Genomic DNA, 12072 nt, shown 5'->3' on the forward strand with positions numbered 1-12072 from the left:
GCTGGCACTCTAGTGTCCATGAAAATTTCTGGGTTTTTCTTAGATTTAATGGGTAGGCTATGGTTGCGAAATTTAGGACGAATTTTCTGTAATAGTTGCAAAAGGCGACGAATCTTCGCACATGGTCGCTACTTGTTGGTGTGGGGTAATTTTTTATTGCTTCGTATTTATTACTATCTGGTAGTATTCCTTTGTCTGTAATTTTGTGACCTAAATATGTTACTTCTGTATTAAAAAATTTACACTTATTGAGGTTTAGTTTGAGGTTGTACTTCCTAATGCGTTCAAAAACGTTTTCTAAATTCTGAAAGTGGTGTTGAATTGAGCATCCAACTACTAAAATATCATCTATATATACAAAAGCATGCTCAGGTGTTAATCCTGACATTGCGATTGTCATCATTCGTTCAAAACTGTTTTGACTTATATTTAAACCAAACGGTAATCTTTTAAATTGAAAGTGACCGGATTGGGTCGAAAATGCTGTAAATTTTCTAGAGTTTACTTCTAAGGGTATTTGATGGAATCCTGACATTAAATCTAGAGTTGTAAAATATTTTGTTCTACCAAGTTGATCTAAGATAGCGTCAATTCTTGGTAACGGAAATCTGTCGGCTAATATTTTTTTGTTGAGTTGTCGGAAATCAACTACCAATCTCCATTTTGTATTCTTGTTTTCGGATTTTTTCGAGACTAATAAAATTGGGTTGTTATAAGGGGATATGGATGGTTCGATAATATCATCTCTCAACATTTTGTTTACTTGTGTTGCAATTTCGTTACTTTGAGAATGAATAGTTTTGTAGTTTGGGATGTATACTGGGACCTTATCGCTTAGTTCGATGTTTTGTGAATAGAAATTGTTTGATGAGACTGGTTCGTCTGGTAAGCAAAATATATCAGAATAATTTGAAATTAACTTTTCCAGGTTGTTTCTGGCGTATATTGGTACGTTGTTTAGATCGAGTTCGTTTAGGACTTTGTTTTTTTTAGTGTTAGTTTTGTACATGTTGTTTTTCAAAATTGGTTCTAAAATTGGCTTGAATTCTGATTGGCTGACATTTATAGGTTTGTCAGTAGTATTCATAAATTTTACATATTGGTTTTGTGGTGAAATAATTGCGCTTGCGCAAAATAACCCTTGTTTAATTTCCTGTGAGTGTAGTACCATGTCCTCACTGATATTTAAATTTTGCATTATTCTGATAACTTCGCATCTCCCTGGTATAATGAAGTTTTTATCAATTGTATCTTGAATCGGTATTGCTATTGGAAGATTGGGAGTGTGTGTTTTCGTTAACTTCACACTCTTGTGCCTTTTGTATAGCTTCTAGTAGAGTGCTGAAGTTTCCAGCTCTAAGTATTATTTTTAATTCGTTGTTGGAGCAACCTTTTATCATAGTTTCTACCCCAACCTTAGTGCTCATGCTTTTTGCTACTGATAGCAGAATTTTTTTATCTATATATGTATTTTCTAATTTTCCACAAAGGATGTCGATTTCCTCGCAGAAATTGTTAATTGGCTTCTTTTGTTTTAGATTGTTGATTTTTGATATTATTAGTTCTGGAGTGAGGTTGCCTTTACATCTATCTTTGATTATTTCTATTTAATTGTATTAAATTATCTATTGTATCGACTGTTTCAGGGATACCTTGTCTGGCTTTTCCTGACAGTCTGGTTTTTAAAAATTTTATTACCATGGCCATGTGGTCTGGCGGAACTAACTCATTCAGCAATCTAGCTGAGTCGTAAAGTTGGATAAGAGCCGTCGCCTGACGTAAGTCAAACGGTGTTGTTGTTGTTTGCGTCATCGCGTCGTTTTTGGTTGCTCTAATGCATGTGAGTTTAAATTTTATTATTTCGCAAATTTCGTCTGTCCACAGTTTCGTATTTTTTACTAAGTTCTGGAAAGTCTTATCGTCGATAATTTCTTGTTTCTTTATAAATAAATTTTCAAGGTCTATTTTTAATTCTTGACATCGATTCAATTTTTCTTTAAGTAATTTATCAGAAAAATTTTCGTGTTTCGTTTCGTGTTGATAGACTTCTTTACGTAAGTGTGAAGTTTTTCTAGCTCCTTATAATTTTGCATTTCATTTTAGCTTAAAAATCTATAAACATTTATATAAAAATTTTAATACATATTTTATTTTTTTTGTTTAAAAGAAAAAATCGTTCCTTTCACATTTATAAGCTATGGTATGTAGTTTTTTAGACATGAATATACATGCGTAACCACATGTGTGTTTGTCGGGAATCGCCTGTTTGCGTTTTTCCTCGGCCCGAATTTTTATTTCATTTAATTTCTCTTTGACCGTTAAAGGCCATTTGTCATTATAAAAATTTTCCATTGTCGATTAAAAAAAATGTTTTTTTTTTGTGTAAGTAATTTAAATTTAAACGTTGGCCAATTGTACCTGTCGTGCGGCCTTGATTGCTATTTTTTCTGTATATTGCTTGTGCAATTTTATTAGACCTTTCAGTAGCAGATAGCCTATTGCTATTCCTACTAATGCGAAGAGTGCGATGCCTTCCGTTTCCCTCGACGGGGAGGCTATTGTGTTATTGATGGTTTCGTCTGACGAAAACCAACCCATAATCTATATTCACAAGTGTTATTATGTCTTATAATCAATATATGTCTAGCTTCTTGTGTCCCTAACTCTTAACTCAAGCACAGTACCTTTACGTTGTATATATTCATTCAACTCATCGGAACCTTCCTTCCTTTCGCAGTGGAGCCTTCGTTGGGGGTACACTTTCTTTTTGTTTGCACACAAAAAAACTCTAACTATTCAATTTACCGCAACCAGCAATACAAAAATGTTCGGGAAGTTCATGATTAACGTCGGTATTCAATCGACTGCAACCAGCAACACAAAATTTCTAGGGAAGTTCATAACTAATATCGGTATTCAATTAACTGCAACCAGCAACACAAAATTTCTCGGAAAGTTCATAATTTTTGGTTCAGTGTATACCAAGTTGATCTACATTCTAATCTTTTGCTCCTCGAATAATCGAAATTTAATAGTGCAAATTGTTATATACTCTGGAATCATCTATCGTGAAAGTGAACTAAAGTGGTTTTAATGCGAGTGACAAATTATTTCATGTCATCAAATCCACAGCTGACGCAGAGTTCTTACAAGAGCAGTTGAATAATTTGACTAACTGGTGTAATATCAAAAGAATGGTTTTGAACGCCTCCAAATGCTCCGTCATCTCATTTAGTCGCAAACAGTCTATAGTCAGTTTCGACTATAATATTTCACAAATTGTTCTGGAACGTACATCGTCTGTGAAGGACCTTGGTGTCCTCCTGGACTCTAAGCTAAATTTCAAGGAGCACATTGAGTTTACTATCTCCAAAGCCTCCAAGCTGCTAGGATTCATTTTCCGCGTTACTAAAGAATTCGATGATGCACATTGCTTGAAAGCATTATATTGTGCCTTAGTTCGCTCTACGCTCGAATACGCCTCGGTTGTCTGGTCACCGTACTACCAAAACGATATCCAACGCATTGAAATAATTCAACGGAAATTTGTTCGATTTGCTCTGCGTCGGCTTCCTTGGAGAAACCCTTGGAACCTCCCAAGTTACAATGCCAGATGCAAACTGATTGACCTCGATTTGTTACCTGTCCGTCGCGACGTCAGCAAGGCTACTTTGGTGGCTGATCTCCTCCAATCAAGAATAGACTGCTCCGAGCTCTTACAGCTTTTACAAATAGATATCCATCGCCGTAATCTTAGAAACTATTCTTTTCTTAGGACCCCCTATGCTAGAACTAATTATGGGTATAACGAACCTTTTGCTAGCATGTGCCGAATATTCAACCACTGTTCCAATTCATTCGACTTTAATCTATCACGAAACGTTATCAAGAAATTGTTCCTAGAGTTACTATCTAATTAGTTTTAGTTAGTTTAGAAATGCTATATTTAAGTGAAATGTATCATTTGGATGATTGTAATCTGTTCATGCTAAAGATGAGGAGGTTTTATGCCTGTTGGAGAGCAAGTTTTACAGAAACTAACTCCACCGGGCTTTTCCCTGCTCCAAATAAACAAACAAATAAACAAAGAAACATGCCAACAAACAATTAACGTCGCACGATGTTTCCCGGTTATTCACTGCTATGAAAAGGGCACCAATTACCGAAAATCGAACTGTTACTAACTAACGATAATAACGATCGTCATTTGCATTTTTTTGCAATATTGGTATTAATAACGGTATCACTGTTTATACTTCTGGAACAATTGTTTTTTTTTTGCAACGCAAAACACTCGTTTATCAGTTATTGAATTCGACTTATTACTAGCCACTTGCTCTTCTTTTTCAATTGGAACTTGGTAACCTCGGTACGATTAATTTCACCATAATCCGTTCCGTACAGTCATATTCAACCGCAACTCGAACTCGAAAAATGTTCTCTTGTTTTTGGTATATATTTTTTTTTGCACTGTTTGCACGGTTCGAAACACTACGGTCGCCATTTAAACATGAAATAATATACTCAACTAGTTTGTTTAACTATCAAAAATATAATAATTGTCTTTTATTTAAGTTAATCGCTTATTTATATCCTATCCTCTCCTAACTTAGCTAATTGAGTTTTACAGTATGGATTGCTATAAATCCGGGGGGAGGAGTTAGAACGCGCAGCGTAAATCTGATTTAACCAATGACATGTCTCGGCCATTGTATGATTTGAGTAGGAGAGAGTGAGTAATGTTTCTAGACAATTGTGTGAGTGTGATACAGAGAGGAGCGGGCGATAGCATGTTGGGTTATTCTCGTGAGTGTCGGTTTGAGATAGTGTGTGTTCTTGAGTTACTTGTTGTTCTAGTTCTCGTCGGTTGGTATTCAATTGCGGGCATGAGGGGTGTCAAGGAAGGGGAAGTGTCACAGTAGGTCAGGTCTGTTTATTTTCAATGCAATGGTGTGTAACTTGATGCTTCCTCATTTCGCTCGTCGAAATTTATGTTTACGTAGCTCCTTTCTTTGGGTCAGCGTAAATGCCTTCATGTAGGTAATGTATTTGTTTTATGTAGGTTTTTGGGTTTTTCGTGGAATGGTGTCGAGTGGAAATTTGTCGAGTACGTGTTTATGGAAATTTGTCAAGTGCGTGTGGTCTGGGGTGTGAGAAAGATTTAGTCTTGAATATTTTACATGGTCTGGAATGTGTGAGGAGATTTAGTGTTAAATGCTCATAATACAAAAAGTTTAAAACGAGACTCACTCAATTTTCACAGAGATAATTGGATCGATTTCCACAAACAGGCTCCAATAAAAGTTCCTACAGCCTTATAGGTTGCTGTTTAATTTCATCCAGGTCCGGTTTCTAGTTCCAGATATATAGGATAAAGTGTGTTTAATCATTTAGTCCGACGATGCAAAATAAAGAAAAATTCTTATCAACTTGACATAACTGTTTACAATTTGAAAAGGTTATTTTAGTTTATACCCAAAGAAAGTTTTTAATTTTATTCAAGATTGGAAAAAAAATATCTTCACAAAATCTTCTGGTGATATTGTTGCAAATATTAGTAATATTAGAAAGGCATCATTACACTACTGGGTGGATTAAAACAGGTTTTTCAAAATGAATGTACTGTGAAATCGTTTGTTAAGGAATTGACAGAAACGCACAAGTAAAATATGTGATCTTTTTATCAAAATATTGATGGAAATAAACTAATCCACTGAGAAATATTTTTTTTCATGTTTTGTAGATTCTTCAAGCAGCAATATTTGCTAGATCAAAGCAGATTTTCTTTTGTCACTTTTGTCGTTCAGTTCGTCAGTTTTCTTTTGATCAGAATAATGGGCCTCCATGAAAAAAACGGATGAAACTGACATGAAGACAAAACGCAATACAGAAGAATCACCACACACGCTCAGTTAATCGTTCAGTTTTTCATTCCGTCCAAGGTTCATTTGGACTGTCCGGGAAACTGAAGGTGTATGTGCCGTTTATGGATGTAGGAATATCGATCGAGTAATCGATTAATAATCCAGATACTCGAATAATATAAAATCGATTAGATTTAAACTAATATCTTCATTTCTCTATAAAGTATAAAAAACAAAACTGACTAAGCGAGTATAAAAATGTTAATTTTAATAAAAGTCTGCAGAAAAAATCGATTTTCCACGCGTCAAAGAGTTGAGAGAATGTTATTGAAACATTCAATGGTTTCAGAATGAGAAATTCAATGAGATCTCACTATAAAATGACGAAAGTAAATGTTTCATCATCAACAATCGGAATAAACAAAATATAATTTCAATTCCATATGCTTTCAAAATTTTACCCTCGTGAGTTTACGTGGGATATCAGCATTTAAGTTTCAATCTTAAGCCATCTCAAGCCAAGTCTCAGTCTTAATGATACAACTTTGTCCACCAACAGCGAAATTGATCAATCGTCGAACTTCGTCTCGTCAGAAGAATTGTCAAAAGACTAAGTGGTCAACGTTTCTTCCATTATTTTTCTGATCTACAATCAACGGAATTCGGCACACACTCGCTTTAGTTCCAAAAGAAGAAACATCACCAAAGATTAATGTGAAAATATGAAGTACTTCTGTTAAGGTAGCGCTTCGCCGTGGTCACGGAAGTTCGCTGCCTATCTCGGGGTTTCACGCACTTTACCCAAAATTGTGAGAAAACGGGGAAAAAAACAGAAATTCCAAGAACATACGATTCTAGATAATTAATTTTTCTATCGATTCGTATATAAATTGTGCCTGAAGAACGTTTTTATCGAAAGATTTCGTGCGAGTTTAAAAAATTAAATGAGTTTTTCCTTATTCTTTCGCACGCACACAATGTCAACGCATGCATTGGGTTGTGCAAAATGCCACATGCGGTAGACGCTAACAACATTCCTTTTGTTTTCGTTGTCCGTTCTCTCTGCGTGAACGTTGAATATAGATGAGTATAAAATGTCTGTAAGTGTTACTACTTTGTAAAATAATTTCTATTCGCGTTTCAGTAGAACCAGAAATCAGTAATGATTTTCATCGCTACTAGCTTTGACGCTTTGTTGAAAACGTAGCACATCCCTACATATGCGAGTTGTTTATAGCGAGAAAAGGAAAAAAGAAAACAAAATCTTTAACAAAACTCGCACGAAATCTCGCGTTAGATCATTTACCTACAATCGTATGTTTTTGATTTTTCGTGAATCGGGCTAGTATTGGAGAAATTTGCAATTTTGCGTGAAATTTCGGCGACAAAGCAAGAGGAAGCAGTGAGTTGTCTCGCTTCGACCTGACCACGGCGAAGCGCTACCTTAAGCGAAAATGAACAAATGCACAGATTTCTGTTCTGAACAGTCCGTTTTATGGAATTACTCATACGTTCACCCGACAGAACAAACTTTGAAGCAGTTTATTATTCCAAAAAATTTCTATTTTTGTATTCGGTAATAATTTTTGCAGCAACGATCTGTAAAATATTATTTTTACTGAAAGATACGTAAAATTTATCCAACTCCTATGTAAAAGTTACGGTTATTTATTATTTACTGATACGGTCTGTGAAATCTTAAATGTCATTTCTCTTGACGAACTTAGTGAAAGTTCTACCAATATTCGGAAAATTAATAAAACATAATGAAGAATTTCAGTAACCATCACTATACATTCAGCAGAAATACAGATCTGTCAAATAACATAATTTTTGGAGGTAAAAATGTGAAAATTTCTAGATTTGTAGAGAAAAAATAGTGGTGGGAATTGATTGCTTGCGAAAAATAGATAATACTGATTCCTAGCGGTAATTTTTCATTTAGTGAATACATTCAAAAAGCCTTTTTACAAATTTTTTTTTCAGCACTCTAAAAATATGAAGGGTGATCCCATATTCTACTGAATTGCATCCGAAAGATATCTGATCATTATATTTGAATAAATTATTTCTGGAGATCAAATGTAATTCAATTCATTCATCACACGCAAATAAATTAATTAATCGGATGGGAATTTATTTTGAAAACTTAATTGCTCCTTCCTTTCCCAGATCTCTAATACAATTTAGCAAAAAACAGTAATACTTTACGGGTCAAGACGTTTACATATTTTTAGAATTGTGAAGTCATAAGAATTATGACAGATCGAAGTTCAGTGGAACTGTACCGATCAGTCAGAAAATAAAACTTTAACTGGACGGATTACCGAATAATCAGCTGTTTGAAAGTCAGTAAAACTGTACCGACATCCGTAAAAATTCTTCGGTGTGTACAGCTTTTAAGCAGTGAGAAATTTTTCTCAGAATCTGTTCTGTACGTTCAAGTTATCAAAAAGTACAATGCGCATTTTAGAGCTCTAATAAAGTGGATATTTTCAGGTACTGTGGAACTTTTGATTGCTTGGAGACGACGCTGAAATTGTAATTTGATATTTATCTTACCAGTTTGAACATTCTTCGCAGAATATGCAACATGAAATAACAGTCTCAATTCATTATGGTAATCATCTTGAACATTGATATCTAATAACCACTTACTGTGTGCGCTTAGTCTAATCTAAATCATTAGAAAGAAAAATGCAAGGAAAATCTTTTAGTTTGACCTTAGCGCTTCTACAGCACAATCTTTTCATTGATTCATTGAAAAAATTTCTGATTTGTTAATCTTGGCATTCTCCATTCCCATCTCCATTGAACACAATTCATCAGCTGGTAAATGATATCAAAACTTCTTCTCCTACCTACAACGGTTTTCTAGAACAGTCATTGAGTCATTTATGTCGTTTTCGCTTGATGCCAAAACTAACCCAGTTTCATCTCTAACTTCTGTCAAACCGTTTGTTTGAAGTCAGTTTCGAACCTAGTTTCAACGTTCGACGTTCGTTTGAACTGAAAATCGAGTCAGTTTCGAACCTGGGGTGGAATCATGTAAGGTGATTATCACCAAGTGATTATCACTTTTGAAAATTTGGAATCATGTAAGGTGATAATCACCAAGTTCTGTCACCACTGCTGAGAGGCTAACATCACTATCAAACGTTGGCATTACGTAAGGTGATAGTCACCGCGATTTAATCACCTTCATGTCAAAATGGAGGTGATAGCAATTTAGTTATCACTTTCAGTAGTGATTTGATTTTTTGAGAAGTGGCTTTATAAATTATTGTCCGTTAGGTGAATTTCAAGCCACTGATATGAACAACCTACTAATATTGGTCGGAGAGGATAATTTTTTAATAAAATTCGTACTGATATTGTGTCAGAATTAAATACCAAAATGAAAAGTAACTTAGTTTACATAGTTTAAAGAATTCATAAAATGAACGGTAGTATTTATCAATTAAATCAATTCATTTATGTTATAATTATTATTTGAAGGGATATCATTGGGGTATTCGTAAAGTCAAAGATAAATTGCTTTCTGGAAAAGTGATAAGTTTATGAATGTAGACATCTCCTGTTGCACCTAACGTAACATAAAAAAATCTATGCTAACATTTTCAGTAGAATTAGATGGCCGTGACTTAGTAAGCGACATATCAGTCTCGTTCAACTGAACGAGTAAAAAAGATTAAACTGCGTTCTTAATTTTCTTCTTGTGAGTTGAACTAAATAAGGCAATATTTTTGGACAATTGGTTGCTGCTAATCATAGTGGATATTCGTAGTACCGATGGGTAAAATTTCCAAAATGGAGGTAGCATTTGAAAGCTCTGTGAAATGCCATTATCGTAAAGTGAATGAAAACTATACAAGAAATTATTTAACGGATCTTTCTCATTCGAGAGGAATGCCATCCGTTGTGAAACATCAAGAAGATCTAACAATTCGTGTCATTTCAAAGCTAGCAAATTTATCCCAAAGAATTGACTGTGACATTGATTTCCATTGAAAAATAAAAATCGGCGCTAAATTAAACCAACAAGTGATTTTTTTTATTTGTTTGTGCGCAGGTAATTTTTTTCAACGTTACTCTTCGATCCATACAAATCATCATTGATAAACATGACTCGAATTAATGAAAAAAATTGAAAACTAAAGGAATAAAACTTTAGATTTTAAAATATTATATGGGTATACGCCACTTTCATATGTTACTCCTCCTAATATCAACGGTATACGCCACATTCATATTTTACTCCTGAAAAATTGACGTTTCTTGACAGGTGATAAATGGAGTGAAGTTGGCTCAATCACCGGTGATGGTGATAGTAAAAGTGATCACCTTCGGTGATTCCAAACATTCTGGTGATCACCTCGTTATCACCAGGAGGTGATAGTCACTTATCACCTTACATGATTCCACCCCTGGTTTTTAAATCAGTTCTACTCAAACCCCCGTTGCTAAGTGCGAAATCAACACAGTTTCGTGAAAAGTGTTTGTTTGATGAAACTACCTTGGGTCAGTTTCAGTTTTTTCAAGCGAAAACGACATTAGTAAGCAATAATTTTGATACCCATTTAAGCACGTGGTTCGAAATGACGAATCACATCCATCAAGTATGCATGTGAAATCTCCACACAAAATATCTCGTTGCGCGCCAAACAATATTTAAACTATCTAGTATTCCTTTTTTCGACGGCCAAACATTTATGCAACTCGTTATGCGCCAAACACCTTTCGATGATCTAGCAATCTTTGGCGACTTTTTCAGAGGAAAATTCCATTATTAACACAAAACAACTTTATGAATTTTTCCCACTTTTCCGGCTAGTTTCCTAATTTTTTTTGATGTACGAACCCGGTGGGGGTAAAAACTGATCAAATAAAAAAAGAATCATGTAAATCCATCCATCCGTTCTTACGTGATACAATTACAAAGAATAATCTCTGCATTTAACAGATCGGCTGGAAAGTTCGTATCGTTTCTATGAGAGGGCGCCACTAGAAATAAATCCATACCATTTTCAGTTAGTACCAACCTTCAAAAGATACGTGTATAAATTTGACAGCTGTCTGATTATCAGTTTGTGAGATATTGCATTTTGAGTGAAGCTACTTTTGTTATTGTGAAAATAATGGAAAAAAAGGAATTTCGTGTGTTGATGAAACACTACCTTTTGATGAAAAAAAGTGCCGCCGATACCAAAAAATGGCTTGATGAGTGTTATCCAGACTCTGCACCGGGCGAAGCAACAATTCGTAAGTGGTTTGCAAAATTTCGTACTGGTCATATGAGCACCGAAGACGATGAACGCAGTGGACGTCCAAAAGAGGCTGTTACCGATGAAAACGTGAAAAAATCCACAAAATGATTTTCAATGACCGTAAAGTGAAGTTGATCGAGATAGCTGACACCCTAAAGATATCAAAGGAACGTGTTGGACATATTATTCACGAATATTTGGATATGAGAAAGCTTTATGCAAAATGGGTGCAGCGTGAGCTCACAATCAATCAAAAACAACAACGAATTGATGATTCTGAGCAGTGTTTGGAGCTGTTATATCGAAATAAAACCGATTTTTTTCGTCGATATATAACAATGGACGAAACATGGCTCCATCGCTTCACTCCGGAGTCCAATCGACAGTCAGCTGAGTGGACTGCACGCGACGAACCGAACCCAAAGCGTGGAAAGACTCAACAATCGGCCGGTAATGTTATGGCGTCTGTATTTTGGGATTTGCATGGTATAATTTTCATCGACTACCTTGAAAAGGGAAAAACCATTAACAGTGACTATTATATAGCGTTATGAGAGCGTTTGAAGGACGAAATTTCAAAAAAACGGCCTCATTTGAAGAAGAAAAAAGTTTTGTTTCATCAAGACACTGCACCGTGTCACAAGTCGATGAAAACCATGCTGAAATTGAACGAATTGGGCTTCGAATTGCTCCCTCATCCACCGTATTCTCCAGATTTGGCCCCCAGTGACTTTTTCCTGTTCTCAGACCTCAAGAGATTGCTCGCTGGTAAAAAATGTAGAAGCAATGAAGAGGTAATCGCTGAAACTGAGACCTATTTTGAGGCAAAGGACAAATCGTACTACAAAAATGGTATCGACAAGTTGGAAGATCGCTGTATCGCCTCTGATGGCAATTATATGGAATAATAAAAACGAATTTTGGCAAAAAAATGTGTGTTA

Source organism: Malaya genurostris, chromosome 3 (genome assembly GCF_030247185.1).
Source record: "Malaya genurostris strain Urasoe2022 chromosome 3, Malgen_1.1, whole genome shotgun sequence".
Taxonomy (NCBI): domain Eukaryota; kingdom Metazoa; phylum Arthropoda; class Insecta; order Diptera; family Culicidae; genus Malaya; species Malaya genurostris.